This window comes from Aquarana catesbeiana, linkage group LG03 (assembly GCF_042186555.1).
Source record: "Aquarana catesbeiana isolate 2022-GZ linkage group LG03, ASM4218655v1, whole genome shotgun sequence".
Lineage (NCBI taxonomy): Eukaryota > Metazoa > Chordata > Amphibia > Anura > Ranidae > Aquarana > Aquarana catesbeiana.
The window spans coordinates 544,591,780-544,611,654 of NC_133326.1; the positions used below are offsets into that span (position 1 = coordinate 544,591,780).

Sequence of the window (19,875 nt, forward strand, 5' to 3'; positions counted from 1 at the left end):
GCCCCAACCTAGCTACTTTCATCTACAACAGCTCACTGTCTTCCTCCCTAGACAAGCTTGCCCCCCTCACTACACGCAGAATTAGGCCCCGACTGCTACAACCCTGGCAAACAGATGACACCAGAAGTCTCAGAAAACGTAGCCGCGCTCTTGAGCGCCTGTGACATAAGACTAAGACCCAGGAAGACTTCACACAATATGAATCTGCCCTCCTAATATACTACTCCTGCCTTCACACTGCCAAACAGACCTACTTTATCACACTCATTAACACCTTCTCATCCAGTCCACGTCAACTCTTCTCTACCTTCAACACTCTACTCTGTCCTCCACTGCCTCCACCCACCAACTCACTCACTGCCCAGGAGATTGCCAATCACTTCAAAACTAAGATTGATACAATTCATGAGGAGATCACCAATGCGCAAAAACCTCCCCCATGCAACACCCCATGTCCACAGACACAATCATTACTTTCCTCATTCAACCCTGCTACTATTACTGAGGTTGCTAAACTTTTATCTAGCACTCATCTAACCACTTGCCCCCTGGATCCTGTTCCCTCGCAAATGCTACGCTCACCCTCTGACTCGATTCTACGCTCTCTAACTCACATTTTCAACCTCTCCCTCTCTTGTGGCATCTTCCCAAACTCTCTAAAACATGCGCTAGTCACCCCCATACTAAAAAAGCCCTCACTGGATCCCACCAATCTCAACAACTTACGTCCCATCTCCTTACTCTCCTTCTCCTCCAAACTTCTTGAAAGACTGGTCTACAACCGACTAAGCGACCATCTGACCATGAATAAAATTCTTGATCCCCTTCAGTCCAGTTTTCGCCCTCAACACTCCACGGAAACTGCTCTCCTTAAACTCTCAAATGATCTACTAATGGCTAAAGCCAATGGACACTATTCTGTACTACTTCTGGATCTCTCTGCTGCCTTTGACACAGTGGACCACCCCCTCCTCCTCAAAAAACTCCACTCCTTCGGTCTCCGTGACTGTACTCTTCGCTGGTTCTCATCCTACCTATCCCACCGCTCCTTCAGTGTCACTTACAACTCTACTTCCTCCTCTCCTCTTCCTTTTTCCGTTTGGGTCCCCCAAGGTTCTGTTCTTGGACCTCTCCTTTTCTCAATCTACACCACCTCCTTGGGTCAGTTGATTGCCTCCCACGGCTTTAAATATCATCTCTACGCTGATGACACCCAAATCTATCTCTCCACCCCCCAGCTCTCTCCATCTGTCTCCTCACGCATCACCAACTTACTAGCAGACATATCAGCCTGGATGTCACATCACTTTCTCAAACTCAACCTATCCAAAACTGAGCTCATGATATTTCCTCCCTCAGGTGCCACTTCCCCTGATTTCCCTGTCAAGATCAACGGCTCAACTATCAACCCATCTCCCCACGCCAAGGTCCTAGGTGTAATCCTGGACTCTGAACTAACCTTTCGACCCCACATTCTATCACTATCCAAAGCTTGCCGCCTCAGTCTTCGCAACATCTCCAAGATACGCCCCTTCCTAACCAATGACACCACAAAGCTTCTAATCCACTCCCTGGTCATCTCCCGCCTCGATTACTGCAACTCCCTCCTCATTGGTTTACCTCTAAATAGGCTATCCCCACTTCAGTCCATCATGAACGCTGCTGCCAGGCTCATCCACCACGCAAACCGTTCAGCGTCTGCCACACCCCTCTGCCAATCACTCCATTGGCTGCCACTCAGTCACCGAATTAAATTCAAGATACTAACTATAACTTACAAAGCCATCCACAACCTGGCCCCCAGCTACATCTCTAACCTAGTCACAAAATACCAACCTAATCGTTCTCTTCGCTCCTCCCAAGACTTCCTGCTCTCAAACTCCCTTGTCACCTCATCCTATGCTCGCCTTCAGGACTTCTCCAGAGCCTCCCCCATCCTCTGGAATGCTCTACCCCAATGCGTCCGATTTTCTCCTACTTTATCCACTTTCAGACGATCCCTGAAAACTCATCTCTTCAGAGAAGCCTATCTGGCCCCCACCTAACAACTGTACATTTATCTTCTCAATCAGCACATCACCCATAGTTATTACCTCTTGTATCTCTTGACCTTCCCTCTTAGATTGTAAGCTCTAAGGAGCAGGGCCCTCTGATTCCTACTGTATCAAATTGTATTGTATTTGTACTGTTTACCCTCAAGTTGCAAAGCGCTACGTAAACTGTTGGCGCTATATAAATACTGTATAATAATAATAATGTCGCGCTAGGTGTCACCTGGGATGCATTTAAAGCTGCCCTTAGGGGCTCCACTTCAGGGGTCATTAAAAGAATTAGAATGGACAGGGAATGAAAACTTAAGGAATGCAAACAAATGGCCACGGATGCTGAGGTAGAATATATTAGAAATCCATCCTCCTCTAACTTTAGGGTATGGCAAGATTTTGCTCGACAACTAGAGTTGGTATTGGTGGAAAAAACTCAGAAAAAATTACTTTATCAATCTCAACGAATTTTCGAATTCGGAGACCAGAATAGTAAATTCCTAGCTTACTTGGCCAATTCACAACATTCACCTGTTTCTATTCCCCAAATCTATGATGAACACCAAGCTTTACGTACCTCCCCGGAAGATATAGCGAGTGCATTCCTCCAATTGTATTCTACTCTGTACTCATCCTCTGTGAGATATGATACAGCAGAGGTGCAGAGTTTTTTGGAGCAGATTCCTCTTACCGCCCTGTCCCCGGAGGCAGTGGCGGAACTAGAACTTGCAAACTCTGTCTCGGAGATAGGAGAGGTAATGCACTCTCTCCATCCTAACAAAACACCGGGGTTGGACGGATACCCAGTGGAGTGGTACTGTATGTACCAGGAATTCTTAGTACAAAAATTACTGGAAGTATACCATGATGCCTTTTGAGAAAAGTATATACAGCGCTGGCAATAGAACATGTCTTTGATGATGCCCTGGAGGAGGTTTGAAGCGCGTCAACGCAATATCCAGCTCACGTTGCTAACCAGTGACGCTGCTTCCTGTCTTCCGTGAAATGCACGCTACGAGCGGTGATTGCGGAAGTTTCTCTGAATGCCTGTTTGCAAGCCCGATTTCGTGAGTAGCGCTGCTATGCGCATTTAAATCTTTCCCCACAGTACTTCACCATAGTATTTTCTTTTGCTTTTTGGGTGGAACATGATGTCCAAGCACTTATCCTATTGACCACGCTCCAGGACCATCCTCTTTGCCTTTCTGAACCGCAGCATATCAGGTGACTGACTGTTATCATAGGCTGAAGGGTGATATCCCACCATTGCTGACCAGTGGGACTGTTCTTGGGAATTTGTACAGCATTTCAGCTCGTGTCACACATGTGTATACACTTACTGTCACTCTGTTCATAATAGCATCAAGTTTTTTCTTGCCAAACCATTTCATTTTATGTCACTCATTTATGTTTAACACTTATGTAATAGGTTTATTTATGAACACATTATTATACTTTGGGGTTTCTTCCTTACCAATTATCATATTTACTCTATAGTGTTGTTCTATTGCCAGCGCTGTATTCACTTGTTTTATTTATGCTAAGTATCATTACTTATTTACAGCAGCGGCAACACATAGCTTTCACTTTATTTGTTTTGTTTAGTTGCTAGCGCTGCATTTCATCGTTTTTTGAGAAAAGTATGCTCCCAAACTCACTCAGAGAGGCTTTAATAGTCCTAATCCCCAAGCAACACAAAGATCACAATTTCCGTGAGTCATATCGCCCTATCTCATTAATCAATGTTGATGCTAAAATCCTAGCTAAACTCCTTGCTAGGCGACTCGATAAGGTGATAGCTTCCATCATTAACTCTGATCAGACTGGTTTCATTCCAATGCGCTCGACAGCTGTAATGCCTCGTACTCGTGTTCCGAATATCATACGACCGTTCTCGATAGTCGCAAGTAGAAATTGAATAGCTAAATAAAGTCACGAAAATTCTCGTACGACAGACAAAAAAATCGGAAGTGATGTCATGTGTTGTAATGTATTTGTATTGTATTTTCGGACGACAACTATACTGACTAAATGAAAATCGTACGATCTGGAATCGTACGAGGAAAATCTTCGTGTATGTCCGATCAAATAATATCAGATGAACGGTCGTGATCGGCTGTCGAAAGTAGTGTACACACGATCCAAATAACGTACGATCCTTCCTCGGACGACTGTTTTCGTATATTCGGATCGTGTGTACGGGCCATTAATCTACGCAGACTGTTTACAGTCCTGCAGTCTATGGGACCTAATCCTGACACATGCATTGAGGTGTCTTTAGACACTCACAAGGCATTTGATTCTATCGAATGGCCTTACCTAATGGTAGCCCTCGAGTGGATGGGTTTTGGACCTAGATTTATTGCTTGGGTGAGACTGCTGTTTGCCAGTCCTCCTGTTCCGCCTAGGAGTGAACAACATCATAACTGACACTTTTGAAATATGCAGGGGCACACGACAGGGGTGCCCTTTATCACCCCTGTTGTTTGCCATTGCAATAGAGCCACTGGCGGCCAGAATTAGGGCAGATAGCACAGTTAAGGGCTGCAGACGACCTGGAAGAAAAAACGTCCTTGTACGCAGATGATATGCTGCTGTACCTGACAGATTCTCAAGGCTCCCTCTCTCAGGCGCTGCACATACTATATCTAGTTTTGGTACATATTATGGATTTAGGGTTAAATGGGGCAAATCCATAATTTTCCAGGTGGACCCCCTCTTTACCCCCAGATGCTCCTTTGCAGGTGGTGAATAAGTTTTGTTACCTGGGAGTGGAGATCCAGCTACCCCTTAAAACTTATATCCTCAATAATCTCACTCCCCTTATGCAAGGCCAGAAAAAAAATTTGCAGACCTGGTCCAAATTGCCTCTCAATTTATTAGGCAGAATCAACATTGTTAAAATTATCTATCTCGCTAGATTTTTATATATCTTCTGGCATGTCCCGATCTATATCCCTAAAAAAATGTTTACCGAAATCAATGGGACAATCACCTCGTTCTTGTGGGGCTCGAGACCACCCTGGGTGTCTCTGGAAACCTTGCACCTACCTATTGGGGAAGGGGGACTAGCCTTGCCAAACCTCCAGTGTTACTACTTAGCAGCCCAACTGACACATCCACTGGTGGTTCTTTCCGGACCCTGACATTGCATTGGTAGATACCCAAGCTGCCTTAGTTCACTCCTATAAAGCATTGAGAAATATAATATATAGAAATGGCCCGTACCCCAATTTCGAAGCCAGAATCCTTAAACTTTCGTACAAAATCTGTCACCTATGCAACAAAAAAATGGGGGACTCCTCTTTGAATAAATCGCCCAACAACCCTCTCTGGCTTAATCCCCAGTTGCCCAAAATATACAAAATACCTGATGGAATATGCTGGGTTAACTACGGCATTAAATATGTACACCAATTATTTTCCGCAGGGGTCTTTAAAACATTCCGAGACCTTCAGCTAGAGTACAAGGTCCACAACAAATATTTTTATGGCTACCTGCAATTGAGGCACGCGATCTCAGCGCAGTTTGGGTTCACTTCTCCCTGCTAAAATGGAGAAACTTATGCTTGAGGATGATCATACTAAATTGATATCTAGGTACTATTCCCTTCTCCTGCTCTCCGCGCCCAGGAGAATGGAAAAAGTAGCGAGGCAGTGGACCACTGACATCCCAACACTGACTGATGAAACATGGGCGGAAGTGGTGGGGGATATTTTGCCCTTGGTTATATATGCTAGGGACAAGGTAATACAATTTAACTTCCTACATAGAATATATTATACCCCAGCTTGTCTGTATCAGATGGGTAGAGCAGATTCCCCTGAATGCCATCGCTGTCACGAAAAGGAAGGTAACTACTTTCACATGATATGGAGGTGGCCACATGTAGCACAATTTTGGAAGGCAATCCTGGTATTCCTAGCAGATAGATTGGCCATCCCAAACATTTACTCCTCAGCGAGGTGCCTCCTTGGAGACTTCGATGAGTAGGAAATGTCTAATGATAAGTAAGTAATAAGAAAACCCTTTTGCGTATTTTGTTTTTTTTTTATGCCAAAAAGGCTCTAGCGCTCAAATGGAAAAACCCCATTGTCCCTTCCGTCCAATTCTGGGTGGACTTAATTAATAGAGCATTACTACTATTCAAGCTCACATATACTTCCAGAGGATGCCCCAAAAAACTTGAGAAGCTATGGTCAGTTGGATCACCTCGGTTTCTGGTGACATTGAGACGTAAATACCCATGGAGGCCATGTTACGGTCTGTGGAGCATAGATCTGCTGGTATTAAAAGTTTTACGAAGCATTTTGGTGTAAGCATGGTGAAATTTGATATGAAAATGGGAGTGGTAGATACTCAGTACCAAAGGTCTGACTGTTATGCATATATTAGCATAATTGCACATCTATAACTAATGTACTTGTATTAGGTTTTTACTTTTATTTTCTTTTACTGCTCTGTAACAGTAGAAAATACTTGAATTGCTGTATGTTGGAAAATAATACATGTGACTACACAAATGCATATGTTTGAATATGTGACCATATACCATACTTTCTGCTGAATAGTTAACACTCTTTATTGTATTTTGTGAAAACTCAATAAATTTACCCTTTAAAAAAAAAAAAAAAAAGGATGCAGTCTTTAGGGCTGCCATCCTCTATCTCTGAACTAGAACAAGGATGCAGACTTTTTTAGCCTTCAGTGGCTGCCACCTTGTTCCAGGTCACTTGAATAGAGACAAGAATGAAGATGGTGGTCCTGTCCGGGGCCTGAATAATGAATACAGTCAGGAATGGCTCTGATGTTCCTCTCCCCAGTAAAGAAAAACATTTTTATGCGGTTATGCTTGCTACCCTGCCGGGTCACTGGTAGGTAAAATCTCATTGAGGCATGAGGTGACTGACCAGGCTGAGAGAAAACATTCTGCTTCATTCTGTTTCGGCCTTGTCTTCAGTCTGGTGATGAGAAAACAGCTGATTTGCCCTTCGGAATATAGTATTGCTACAGGCTCAGAAGTGAAGGCCACATGTTTGGCATTCTCTGTAGATCTCGGTGTAGGGAAGTTCGTCTGCAGATCATGGCTGCATGTCTCTGCTTGCCCACCAGTTTCACATCTGATCCACAGATCTGCTTCCTTGACCTTCCTTCAAGATAACGTCTCCTCTCTGCAGATCAAACTGCGCCCGGCATCCTGTGAGTCATTAAGGTGACAGAAACTCGCTGAGCTGCGTACACTTCTGATCTCCAAGCTGAAACTCACCGCGGTGAAAATTTGGCAATTCTGTGATTTCCAATGGGCTTTGGAATCCTTCTAAAATACTGCAAGGGAAAATGTAACACAGATAACCAGTGTGGGATCTGAATGGGAAAACTAGCCATGACACCACATGCAATTTCATGTGCTATGATTTTTCCTGGTTTGAGGCTCGCCGCCAGCTGCAAGGAGTTGATTTGTAAACTGTGGTCTTTGGCCTGTGCACAAAACCCTTTAGGCCAGGTTCACATATGTGCGGCCACGGGTTCTTGCCTGGGGTCTGGTGCGTCCCTGTTCACCAGTTCAGGTGCGATTCAGGTCTGAATTTTTGCCTGAATACACACCTGAACCAGACCCAAAGATGCACAGGACCCTTTTGGAAAGTGGGCTGCGGCCATCCCGGACTTGTGTAAACCGGCACCATTTAGCACCCGCATCCAATTTGCACATGTGTGAATTCAGCCCATACAAGTTTACTGGAAATTATATTAACCAGTGGAGTTCCCCTTAATATGTTGTGTTTAATTCTTTCCTTTTCAGAACAGATAAAATTGCTCAGTGAATTACATTCAGATAGCATGAGTCTAAGAGCCGCACCAGCCAGGATCCAGAGAGTTCCTCACATTTGGGGTGGGTGGCTCAGCCTCCTGGATCTGTGCTGTGCAACTACCTGTCTGTTGCCTCTACCACCAATCATATTAAAGTTCCCAATGCAGCTTTTAATATGATTGGTGGCTGTGGCAGGCCTTCTGATACATCAGATGTCCTGCATGTGAGAGACCATAAGGAACTCAACATAAGGAACTTGCAGTGGGTGTGGCTGTGAATCCCTTTTTTTTTTTTTTTTTTTTTTTTTTTTTTTTTTTTTTTGTACAAGCGAGCCAACTGGTTCCCAGACTACTAGACAGAAAGAAGTGGATGTGGGAATTACAGCAAAATCTAGGCAGAGCACATAATCTCATAGTGGGTCAGCCATGTTTTTTGCCCCTTTAAACTGTAACATATTTATTGGAGGGAATTCCATTGTGAATTTTCACTCAAATCTTTACAGGTCTGAAAACTTTTCATCTTTTTTTTTTTTTTTTTTCAAATCGTGATGGGTTAGTAAAAACAAGACCTTTTATATGAATCATTGACACGGTAGAGAACACAGACTCCACAGATTCAGAGTTCACTGTCAGTGCCACAACTTGATTGGCTGCATTCTTGCGAATGTTAAAGGTAAAGACAGCCAGACTGGAAAGTGTAGGGTGGAAATACACTGAAGGAACAAGAGCTTGTATTGTGCTATCTGGCATTGTCTAAGTACATCAGTCTATCCAATTTACACGTTTGTGTTGTGGTAATACACATTCCATGTGTTGCCATTCATCTTGAATGGTCCCCAATGCACTTGTACTGTAGCATAGTAGTACTTTGTAGTGTGTTGTATTGTAAGTAAAAAAGATTATATGCTTTTCGTAGTACATTAGAATACATTGGCAGGCCATTATTTTCAACACAAGATCTACCACACATGCCTTAATGCACCACAAGCAAGTAAACAGGCCCTCCGTGTTGAAATCCTCTGGTCTGCGGCATTCTGGGAACACCCAGTCCTCAGCAGGTGGTTTTGTCAAGATTTATTAATCCTATCCATTAGCCTTTTTTCATCAGTCTGAATAAAATATATCTAAAGCCAAAACGATTAGTTATTGATAGAGTAGGGAAGAATTAAAAGCCTTTTTTTGCTGTCTGTGTTTTTTCCTTCACTTCCTGTCCCAGTGACACAACAAGAAGTGAGAGGAAATCTCTCCGAGAAGAGGGGAATCTGCTCTTAGGGCTCATTCACTCTATAACTGCAGAGGCAGCGGCTGGGGTGTATACATGCCATAGCTGCGATCGTTAGCTTTGCAGGAATTATATCCCCTGTTGCTTTCGGCAGGTGCTTCTGCCCAATGAACGCAACCTATTCAAGTGAATAGGGCTGCTCTGCAACTGTGTGCAATGCATGTGGTTGCGGTGCGCTAGTGTGGGTTTCAAAGGGTTAAAAAGTTGGCAGTGCGGAGTCAATACAACGCCTCTTCACCACCTGTCAGATGCTGACCCCAGAACAAATACAGTGAATCTCCTCAGTGGGACATAGACAGCCATAAAAAACCTGGCTGAGGCTTCACTCTTTAAAAATAAAGTTTAACTTAATAGACACTTTAAAAAAAGTTGTAGTGGTTTCTTTTTTTTTTTATTTTCTATTTTTTTTAAGCTTAATATGAAATATTGCATATAAACATTTTTGTTTTCACATGCCTACCTGTCTAATCTTAGCTGCTCTACTGAAAAAAAAACAAAAAAACGTGTTGCTTGCCTAGCTCAAAAGCTTAAGCTGAAATTTATGAACACAGCAGAATTCAGGCCGTTTGACACTAGTGATCCTGTCACTGGTGAAAACTAGATTATTTACACCCCTGCTCTGTCTGATGACCAGGAAACCTCCCAGGTGAAGAGATAATAGTTGTGAAGGAGGCTTGCTTTGCAGTGCATAAGGCTGTGGCCATTTGGCTGCAAAGGATCATAGGAAATTTACAGCCAGAATAAAACCAGCTTTCTGACTGGTGTAGATGACTCTCTGATTCCCTGATTTCACTTGTTCTGTTTCCTCTGTGAACACTGTCTTGTGTCCCCCAGGGTGTCGGCGTGCCCCGACGTGTCTTCCTCTGGCGCCACTTAGTCATCATATACTTCTTCTTAGTTTGGAATTGGCATTATTTACATACTTTTTTTTTTTTTTTTTTTTTTTTTTTTAGAAAGACAAGTAATATAACACAGAGTTCACCATCCATCAGGGTGTGGAGCAGACCGAGCCATGAGCAAAAAAAGTGGGTTGGGGTAGGGGAAAAGTATATATCTACTGTATGGAAGCTGAAATATCTTCTGAGAATGTTAACCAATTTGGTAACCATGTATCACGCTTTGGAGTGTATCATGTATTACCACTGAAGCTCCTTGTAACCAAATTCGATTTGGACAGATCCTTCTGGTAGTGCATCCTCTTCCGTATCCTTCTACCAGAACATATTCAACATGAACATTAGAGTAGGAGTCTCTAAGCCCCGGGCCGTGAACCAGTACCTGTCCGTGGCGTGTTGATGACTGGGCCACACAATGGGAGGTAAGTGGTGATTGGGGTGCGGACAGGGCTATCACAGACCGTGGTTGCCACTCACCTCCCGCTATGCAACCATGCCTGTGTCTCCTCTCCCGGCTCTGCTGCCCCACCAACATTGTCATCCTATCAGCAGGGCAGGGGGTGGGAGAAGCTGGAGATCTGCACAGAGAGCAGGAATCTTTTCATATTTACAAGCGGGTCATTTCCCACTTGTTAATATGATAAGTTGGGCAGCTCCTGCCCACCGTCCAGATCTGCAGCTCCTCCCACCTCCTGCCCTGCTGATAGGATGACATCTTTGTCGGGGCGGGAGACCCTGGAGAGGATACTGGCTAAATCCTGCATCTGACCTGCCGAAGGTAGGACTGTGCAGGGGGAGCAGAGAGTAAAAGGGGGCACTGGGATTACAGAGAAAGGGAACAGGGCATCGCTGCAAGGGATACTGGGATAGCGGGTGTGCTGACTTGCTAGGGGCACTGTGATATAAAGGGGCACTGTAATGATTACAATGCAGTCCCCTTTACAGTGAAGTCCCCTTCACATCACAACCCCCCCTTTACATTACAGTGCAGTCCTCTTTACATCACAGTGCCCCTTTACTGTGCAGTCCCTTTTACATCATAGTGCCATCCCCTTCCCATCACAGCCCCCCCTTTACAGTGCAGTCCACGTTACATTAATGTAAACGGGACTCCACTGTAAAGCGGCACTGTGATGTAAAGGGGGGGGGGCTGTAATGTGAACGGGAGCTGAGGACACTGTGGGACTGCTTTTAACAGCTTGACGGCCGTACCATAGCTAAAAGACTGCTACAGATAATTCTGGGAGGGCGTACACCCGATTTAATGTCCGTGATCGTCGGGTCTTCCAGACCTGGCGCGTCACGGTCCGGGGTAAAGGGCCAATGACAGCGGCCCTTTACTGCATCCAATGACGGAGTAATCACTTGTAAACAAACCAGAGCATGTCCGGTTCAGCTCCTTCCCTCTCCATCTAATTGGTACAGCGTGTGAGGAGAGGAGGGAGCAGGTGCAGCAGCGCTGTGGGCTGGATCTGAAGTGCCCACAGCGCTGATCTGTGCCCATCCCTGGCTCATCCATCCACATTCATGCTCAACCATTCTCCATCCCTGGCTCATCCATCCTCATCCATGCTCCATCCCTGGCTTATTCATCCTCATTCATGCTCCATCCCTGGCTCATCCATGTTCCATCCCTGGCTCATCCATCCTCATTTATCCCCATCCATGTCTCATCCGTGCCATATCCATGATCATCCGTGCCACATCAGTGATCATTTGTGCCACATCCATGCCACATCAGTGATTATCCGTGCCACATCAGTGCCACATCAGTTCTCATCCGTGCCACATCAGTTCTCATCCGTGCCACATCAGTTCTCATCCGTGCTACATCCATGCCACTACAGTACCCATCAGTGCCTCACAAATGTGTAATAGGTAGTCAAATTAAATTTGAAATGTATGTCCCTAGTACACCTGATGGTGCCCCCTTCATGTTGGACCTCTGTATGTGGCCAGGCTGTTTAAAAGTTTCATACCCAGGAGGAGTAGCAGAACGTTTTTTGGGGTGTAGTTTTTGCTATGTACATGCTATGTTAGAAATATCTTAAATGAATATCTTTAAATATCTTAAATGAACAAAAAAAAGTGCATTTTCATTTTCTTTACACATTTCCCCAAAACTTGTGGAAAGCACATACATGTTCAAAAGACTCATTATTATGCCTCATAGATTATATGTTGGGGTGTTTACTTTGCAAAATGGAGTCATTTTTTGGGCGTTTCCAATGTCCTGGTGCTCCAGGACCTACAAAAGTGTAATGCCGCGTACACACGGTTGGACTTTTCGTCTACAAAAGTCCGACAACCTGTCCGACAGACTTTCGACGGACTTTTGGCGGACTTGCGGCAGACTTTCTTACGAACGGACTTGCCTACATACGATCACACAAAAGGCCGACGGATTCGTACGTGATGACGTACACCGGACTAAAATAAGGAAGTTGATAGCCAGTATCCAATAGCTGCCCTAGCGTGGGTTTTTGTCCGTCGGACTAGCACACAGACGAGCGGTTTTCTGCGTCTGGCGTAGTTACGACGTAAAGATTTGAAGCATGTTTCAAATCTAAAGTCCGTCAGATTTGAGGCTGGAAAAGTCCGCTGAAAGTCCGGGGAAGCCCACACACGATCGGATTGTCAGCCAGCTTTAGTCCGTCGGCGTCCGTCGGACTTTTGTAGACGAAAAGTCCGACCGTGTGTACGCTCTATAAGAGGTAGTCTACAAATTATATGTGTAACTTATGCTCCTAGAACACCTGAAGGTGTTACTTGGATGTTGGGCCTCTGTATGTGGGCCAGGCTGTGTAAAAGTCTCACACATGTGGTATGCCATACTCAGGAGGAGTAGTAGAATGTATTTTAGGGTGTAATTTGTGGTATGCATATGCTATGTGAGAAATAATTTTGTGAAAAAAAAAATCGTAATTTCGCAAAGAATTGTGGAAAAAAAATACAACTTCAAAAAAACTCACCATGCTTCTTACTAAATACCTTGGACTGTCTACTTTCTAAAAAGGTGTCATTTGGGGGGTATTTGTACTTTCCTGGCTTGTTAGGGTCTCAAGAAATGAGATACAGTACATCACCATAGCTTGTAGACGCTATAACTTTCACAAAGACTAAATAATATTCCCTTTTGTGGGTTAATTTTACCAAAGATATGTAGCAGTATAAATTTTAGCCAAAATGTATTAAGAAAAATTACAAATTTTCAAAATCTTATAACAGAAATGAAGAAAAAAAAATTTCATTTATAGTGCAAAAAAATAAAAAACCCAGCTGTAATTAAATACCACCAAAAGAAAGCTCCTATTTGTGTAAAAAAAAAAAAAGAAAAAAAAAGATAACATTTTCATATGGGTACAGTGTTGCATGACTGAGTAATTTTCATTCAAAGTGTGAGAGCACCGAAAGCTGAAAATTGGTCTGGTAAGGAAGGGGGATTTAAGTGGCCAGCGGGCAAGTGGTTAAAGGGGGAACTGTGATATAAAGGGGGATTGTGGCCACTGATAAAAAGGGGGGAGTGTGCTGTAAAGGGGGGTTGTGGTGTGAAGCGGGGATAAGGACAAACTCTGTCAATATCCTTTCACCAACCGCCCCACGAGCACACCCCCCACCCGGTCCCTGGAATAATTGGCTGCCACAAAACTGGTCCCTGGTGCAAAAAAGGTTGGGGACCCGCTGCATTAGCGAGCTTCCTGTGAAATGGCCCACCTAATAACAAACCAGCCAGTCAGGACTCTAACGCTGCATAAACACGAGCGGACTTTTCGACCGGACTGATCCAACGGTCTATCCGACGGACTTTCGGTGGACTTCCGACGGACTTTCCGAACAAACTGACTTGCCTACACACGATCACACCAAAGTCTGACGGATTTGTACGTGATGACATATGACTGGACAAAAATGAGGAAGTTCATAGCCAGTAGCCAATAGCTGCCCTAGCATCGCTTTTCGTCCATCGGACTAGCATACAGACGAGCGGACTTTTCGACCGGACTCGAGTCCGTCGGAAAGATTTGAAACATGTTCCAAATCTAAAGTCCGTCAGATTTTCGACCGAAAAAGTCCGCTGCAGGTCCGATGAAGCCCACACACGGTCGAATTGTCCGCCGGACTTGGTTCTGTCGGACCGGTCTGGTCGAAAAGTCCGCTCGTGTGTACGCGGCATAATAATAGCGGGCGTTTCAGCACTCCTTTATTTTGCCTTTCCTCAGGTTTTATTACTATTTGTGACCCCATTGGAGACATTTTCTCTACAGGGGTTAGATGGCACAGGAACTGAGAACATTTCTCGAAAAGGGCACAGACGAGGTCTATACAAAGTTAAAAGAAAAGATGTGTTTTGGCCAGAGTGGGCCTTTAAACTGAAGATGTACTCGTCTGGAATTTTCGGATGTATTTTTAGTTCTTGGATGTTTTCCCTTCTTCCTTATCTAATCATTTTTGTAAATCAGTTGTTTATGGTGTGGAGATGTCTCCTGGATGCTGTCCTCAGGTACCCCGAGGCGGACCTGACTGTATGAACAGGGGCCCTGGTAAGTGTACAGCTCTTATAAGGGCAGGTGTGGAAGGTGGAGAGGGGGGGGGGGTGAGGAGACGTGTCATTGGCTGAAATATGACCCAGACTGCAGCTTTGTGATGGTTATTCGCCCTTCTTTTTACATTTTACTGAGAATAGCTACTATTACTGAACAACTTCAGACATGTACAAACCAAGTCCTTTAAGTTCAGCTGTTGTAACAGCCTGAATTCTGGAATTTGAAACTTCCAAGCCAAAAGTGAAAAATCAGGAACAGTTGCTCTGTTTGGGCAGAAGAAAGAGGGGCTTCAGTAGAGGAAAAGTGTTGCCTTCTTTATGAAGATCTCTATGTGCAATGACCTAAAAAGTGTAATTATTATGATCTCTACACTCAATTTTCAGCACTGTACACCTGCCGTGCCCATTATGAGGGGTTCCCACCATCCCTGTGCTGCATTTTTTGTGTCTGCACACCCCCTGTGCCCATTATAGAGGCGTTTCACTGACCATTCTGGATTTCTATTTACACTATATTACCAAAAGTATTGGGACACCTGCCTTTACATGCACATGAACTTTAATGGCATCTCAGTCTTAGTCCGTAGGGTTTAGTATTAAGTTGGCCCAGCTTTGCAACTTTAACAGCGTCAACTCTTCTGGAAAGGCCCACAAGGTTTAGGAGTGCGTCTATGGGAATATTTGACCATTCTTCCAGCATCGCATTTGTGGGGTCAGGCACTGATGTTGAACGAGAAGGCCTGGCTCACAGTCTCTGCTCTTATTCATCCCAAAGGTGTTCCATCGGGTTGAAGGCCAGTCAAGTTCCTCCACCCCAAACTCGCTCATCCATGTCTTTATGGACCTTGCTTTGTGCACTGGTCCAAATCATTTAGTGGAGGGGGGATTATGGTGTGGGGTTGTTTTTCAGGGGTTGGGCTTGGCCCCTTAGTTCCAGTAAAGGGAACACTTAAAGCATACCTAGACATTTTGGACAGTTTCATGCTCTCAACTTTGTGGGAACAGTTTAGGGATGGCCTCTTCCTGTTCCAACATGGCTGAGCACCAGTGCACAAAGCAAGGTCCATAAAGACATGGATGAGCGAGTTTGGGGTGGAGGAACTTGACTGGCCTGCACAGAGTCCTGACCTCAACCCAATAGAACACCTTTTGGGATGAATTAGAGTGGAGACTGCGAGCCAGGCTTTCTCATCCAACATCAGTGCCCGACCTCACAAATGTGCTTCTTGACGAATGGTCAAACATTCCCATAGACACACTCCTAAACCCTGTGGACAGCCTTGCAAAAAGAGCTGCTGAAGAAGCTACTGAACCCTGTTGACTAAAAATGGGATGCCATTAAAGTTCATGTGCGTGTCTTTGAAAGCGACACCTTCGACTGAATTTATTTTGACACACTTGGGGGTGACCTATGTAATTCGGCGGTAACAACCAAACGATTCAGATGTTACATCCTTCCATCTCCCATCCATTATTTCCCATTTCCCCCCCCCCCCCTCCCATATTCTCTCTCTCTCCCTTCTAGCTTAATTCCTCTTCATTCAGATCTCCTCTTCTCCCTTTCTTTCTTGCTATATTTTCACGGCTCCACATTATAATCTTTTCTGGTATAAAAAAACGAAAAAAATGATCTAGGCAGGCAGGTTCCATGGGCTCGCTCTGTTAAGTAATTTATTCCCAGCTGTATCTTATCCCATTCTTGAGAAGATATGATGTTTTTTGTCTTTTCTTCTGATGTGACATTGTATTATGTTGTACTATATGCCCTTATGTTTTCACTGTTTTAATGCCGTTTCTTTTGATTAAATAAAAGATAAAAAAAAGTTCATGTGAGTGTAAAGTAAGACGTTGCAATACTTTTGGTAATATAGTGTTATACTCTACATGCAGTAGTAGTTGGAGAACTCCAAGGTGGGTCACCTCACCACCCAATATTGGTTTTGGGTGGACTGGCCTTTAAAGAGGAAGTAAACCCTGATGGGTTTTACTTCCTCTTTTTTCCCCTACAAAGTAAAAGCATAATGGGCTAGTATGCATCGTACCACTTACCTGCAATCGAAGCCCACGCTGTCCACGCTGGTGGCCGCATTTATCCCCTTCTCCGTCCGGGGCCACGGACTCCGGCTATGACTGGCCGGAGTGGCGTGACGTCACTCCCGTGAATGCGCGCGGGAGCCGTCAGTCACGGCACTTGCTAGTGGAGAAACGACAGGGAGGGACATCATCGGCACACTACAAGGTAAATATCTCCTTAACGGCTCATGTTTAGGAGATATTTACACTACCTATAGGTAAGCCTTATTATAGGCTTACCTATAGGTACAACTTCCGCATTGGTGGTATACAACCACTTTAACCACTTGCCGACCACTCATGCCGATATATGTCAGCAGAAGGGCACGTACAGGCAAATTAATGTACCTGTACCTTGCCCTCCTGCCGCGGCCTCTGTGAGTGTGATCGCGGGTCCCGCGGACTCGATGTCCGCACGGATACCCGCAATCAGCTCACGGAGAGGAAGAACGGGGAAATGCTGATGTAAACAAGCATTTCCCCGTTCTGCCTAGTGACAGGACACTGATCACAGCTCCCTGTAATTGGGAGCGGTGATCAGTGTCGTGTCACACACAGCCCCTCCCCCCACAGTTAGAATCACTCCCTAGGACACATTCAACACCTGCACCTAGTGGTTAACCCTTTCACTGCCAGTCACATTTACACAGTAATCAATGCATTTTTAATTGCACTGATCGCATGTATAAATGTGAATGGTCCCAAAATAGCTCCAAAAGTGTCCGATCTGTCCGCTATAATGTCCAATTCATGATAAAAATCGCTGATCGCCACCATTACTAGTAAAAAAAAAAATTAAACCAATCAATAAACGCTTATTGCGATTTTTTTTTTTTTTTTTTTTTTTTTTTTTTTTTTTAACCAAAAATATGTAGAAGAATATGTATCGGCCTAAACTTGCGGGGAAAAAATTTTTTTTTTAATATATTTTTTTGGGGATATTTATTATAGCAAAAAGTAAAAAAATAATTGTCGCTCTTTTTTTGTATATAGCGCAAAAAATAAAAACCGCAGAGGTGATCAAATACCACCAAAAGAAAGCACTAATTGTGGGGAAAAAGGGACTTCAATTTTGTATGGGAGCCACGTTGCAGGACCGCGCAATTGTCAGTTAAAGCAACGCAGTGCCGAATCACAAAAAAACGCTCTGGTCTTTTGCCAGCCAAATGCTCCGGGGCTTAAGTGGTTAGGGAAGGGATTTGAGCACATGAAATTGTCTCCCAAAGTGGTGATGCACAAGGGTTAACGTCTTCTGATAACAGGGAGCAATGGGAGGTGTGTTAGAGCACTTGTGTACCCAACTGCCTGCCAAGCTGTCATAATATTTCTGGCAGGTGAGTGTGGGGGCGGACAGCTCACTCAACAGTCCTAGATTGGTATAAAATAAGTGAAAAATAAAGTCTCCTAGCTTCACACCTCTGAACTGCTGACAAGTCACGTGAAGGTTCCAGCCAACATTTTATTTTAGGTAGTTTTGGGAAGAGCAAAAAAACATTTTTTCGTGAACAAGTGCCCAAAACTGAACTACATATTCCAGATCAGGTCTTACCGAGGCAGGTTCTCTCTCGCTTTTAGGAATCGGTGCGGTACCGCAAAGTCAGGGTCGCACCGATTCGGACTGTGCCATTGCCGACAATAGCCGCCAGTTTGCCAAATCGCTGCAATGTGAAACTAGGCTTAGTCAAAATGCCACCTTTTTCAGTAAAATGGAGACGGACAAGAAGCTCTGCAAAAAATGGAGTGAAAGTGCCTAAGGATTGACCTTTTGATGTAAAAGATTACAACGGTTAAAGTTGTTGGAGTATCTGGATTGGAGGACCCTGCCTCTCCACATCAGCAATTTGGAATAGCAGGCAGAATCGCCGCAAGCAAAGCGCTTGATGCACATTTGAGTGCTATTCATCCTGAATGACATCCCAAATGTGGCGCAATTTTTCCACTCAACAAAACGCGTGAGATCACAGGAAATGATGCAAAATGATGTAAAATCACGCCTGGCTTAGGACCAAAATTTAGTCCCCTGAGCTTCTTTGTGACAAACGTTCATAGGGCGTTTTTTATCGCTAGAGGTATGTGAATAGGGCCTAAAGTGCTACAACAGAAATTTGCATGTCCGTATACAGTTTTATTCCAGAATCAAATGAAAGGAATCTTTACCAAACCAAGGCATTTTGGGGGCCAAATGTTTGCCCCTTTATCAGGGCTTAAAATAGTCAACATTGTGTAATGGACCAAAAACTGCATTTGTTGTGAGGTAAGGTACCTTTTTGACCAGATTATTATTGGAATAATAAGGCCTCATTCACACAGGCGCTGGAGACGGTAGACCGTGAATGGGCTGTATGTTTATGCAGTTTGAGCCACTAGGTTTTGCATACAGGCAGCCCATGTAAATGTATAGGGATGTGACAGCTGCATGGGCACAGCTGCTAGTCCCAATGTGAGTGGCCACGAATACATGGGTCTCAATGCCTGTGTGAATGAGACTCAAATGATAAGGAGAGCATTGTTGTGGCCCTGAAATGCCTTGGCTTAGTGACCATTCCTTTCATTTGTTTCTGGAATAAAGCTGTATATGGATGTGCAAATTTCAGGGATAGAACTTGTCATTTTATTACAACCTGTGTCTTTCTGTACCTGTGACAACCATTTTCCTCACAGGGACAGCAAGTCAGGTAAAATCTCCCTATCAGGAACACAGACAGCAAAAAGAAAAAGGATATTGGGGAACTGAAGAGAGTACAGGGAAAATAAGAGGAATTGAGGACCCCAGTTATTTATGCCCTGCCATGTCTGGTGACCAGGAAACCTCCCATGCGGAGAGATGTGAAGGTGCTTTGCACTGTACTGCTCTGTGGCCACTTGCCTGCAAGGGATAATGCAAAATGTATGTCCAGAAGGAAGCCAAATTTTTTGATTTGCGTAGATTACTCTCTGATTTGTAGATTTCACTTGAATTGTGGCCTGCGAAAAAAAAGGGTCTTCTTTAACCAGTTTAATATTTTCCACCTAATGTTAATGCATCAGATATTGATGAGTCTTCAGCATGGAAAGGGAAAATAATTTCTTTTCTTATGCAGACTTCACTTTAAGCAGAGCAATGCAGAGGACGACTGCATGCAAAAGTTAACTGACAAAGACCAAGAAGATCTCAAAAACTCAAAATTCAGCCGTGACTCTAATACCGCGTACACACGAGCGGACTTTACAGCAGACTTTGTCCTGCGGAC

General features: G+C 44.2%; 1 protein-coding gene across 5 annotated transcripts in view; it reads left to right on the forward strand.

Moving 5' to 3' along the window:
- Positions 1-19,875, forward strand: part of TBXAS1 (thromboxane A synthase 1) — a 198,645-nt gene that overhangs the window by 90,827 nt on the left and 87,943 nt on the right. The window contains exon 1 of one of the 5 annotated variants that reach the window (XM_073621488.1): positions 10,429-10,451. The exons of the other annotated variants lie outside the window; for them this stretch is intronic. The gene's annotated coding sequence lies outside the window, so the exon portion shown is untranslated. Of the gene's footprint in view, positions 1-10,428; positions 10,452-19,875 lie in introns of those variants that run through there. 5 annotated transcript variants of the gene reach the window in all.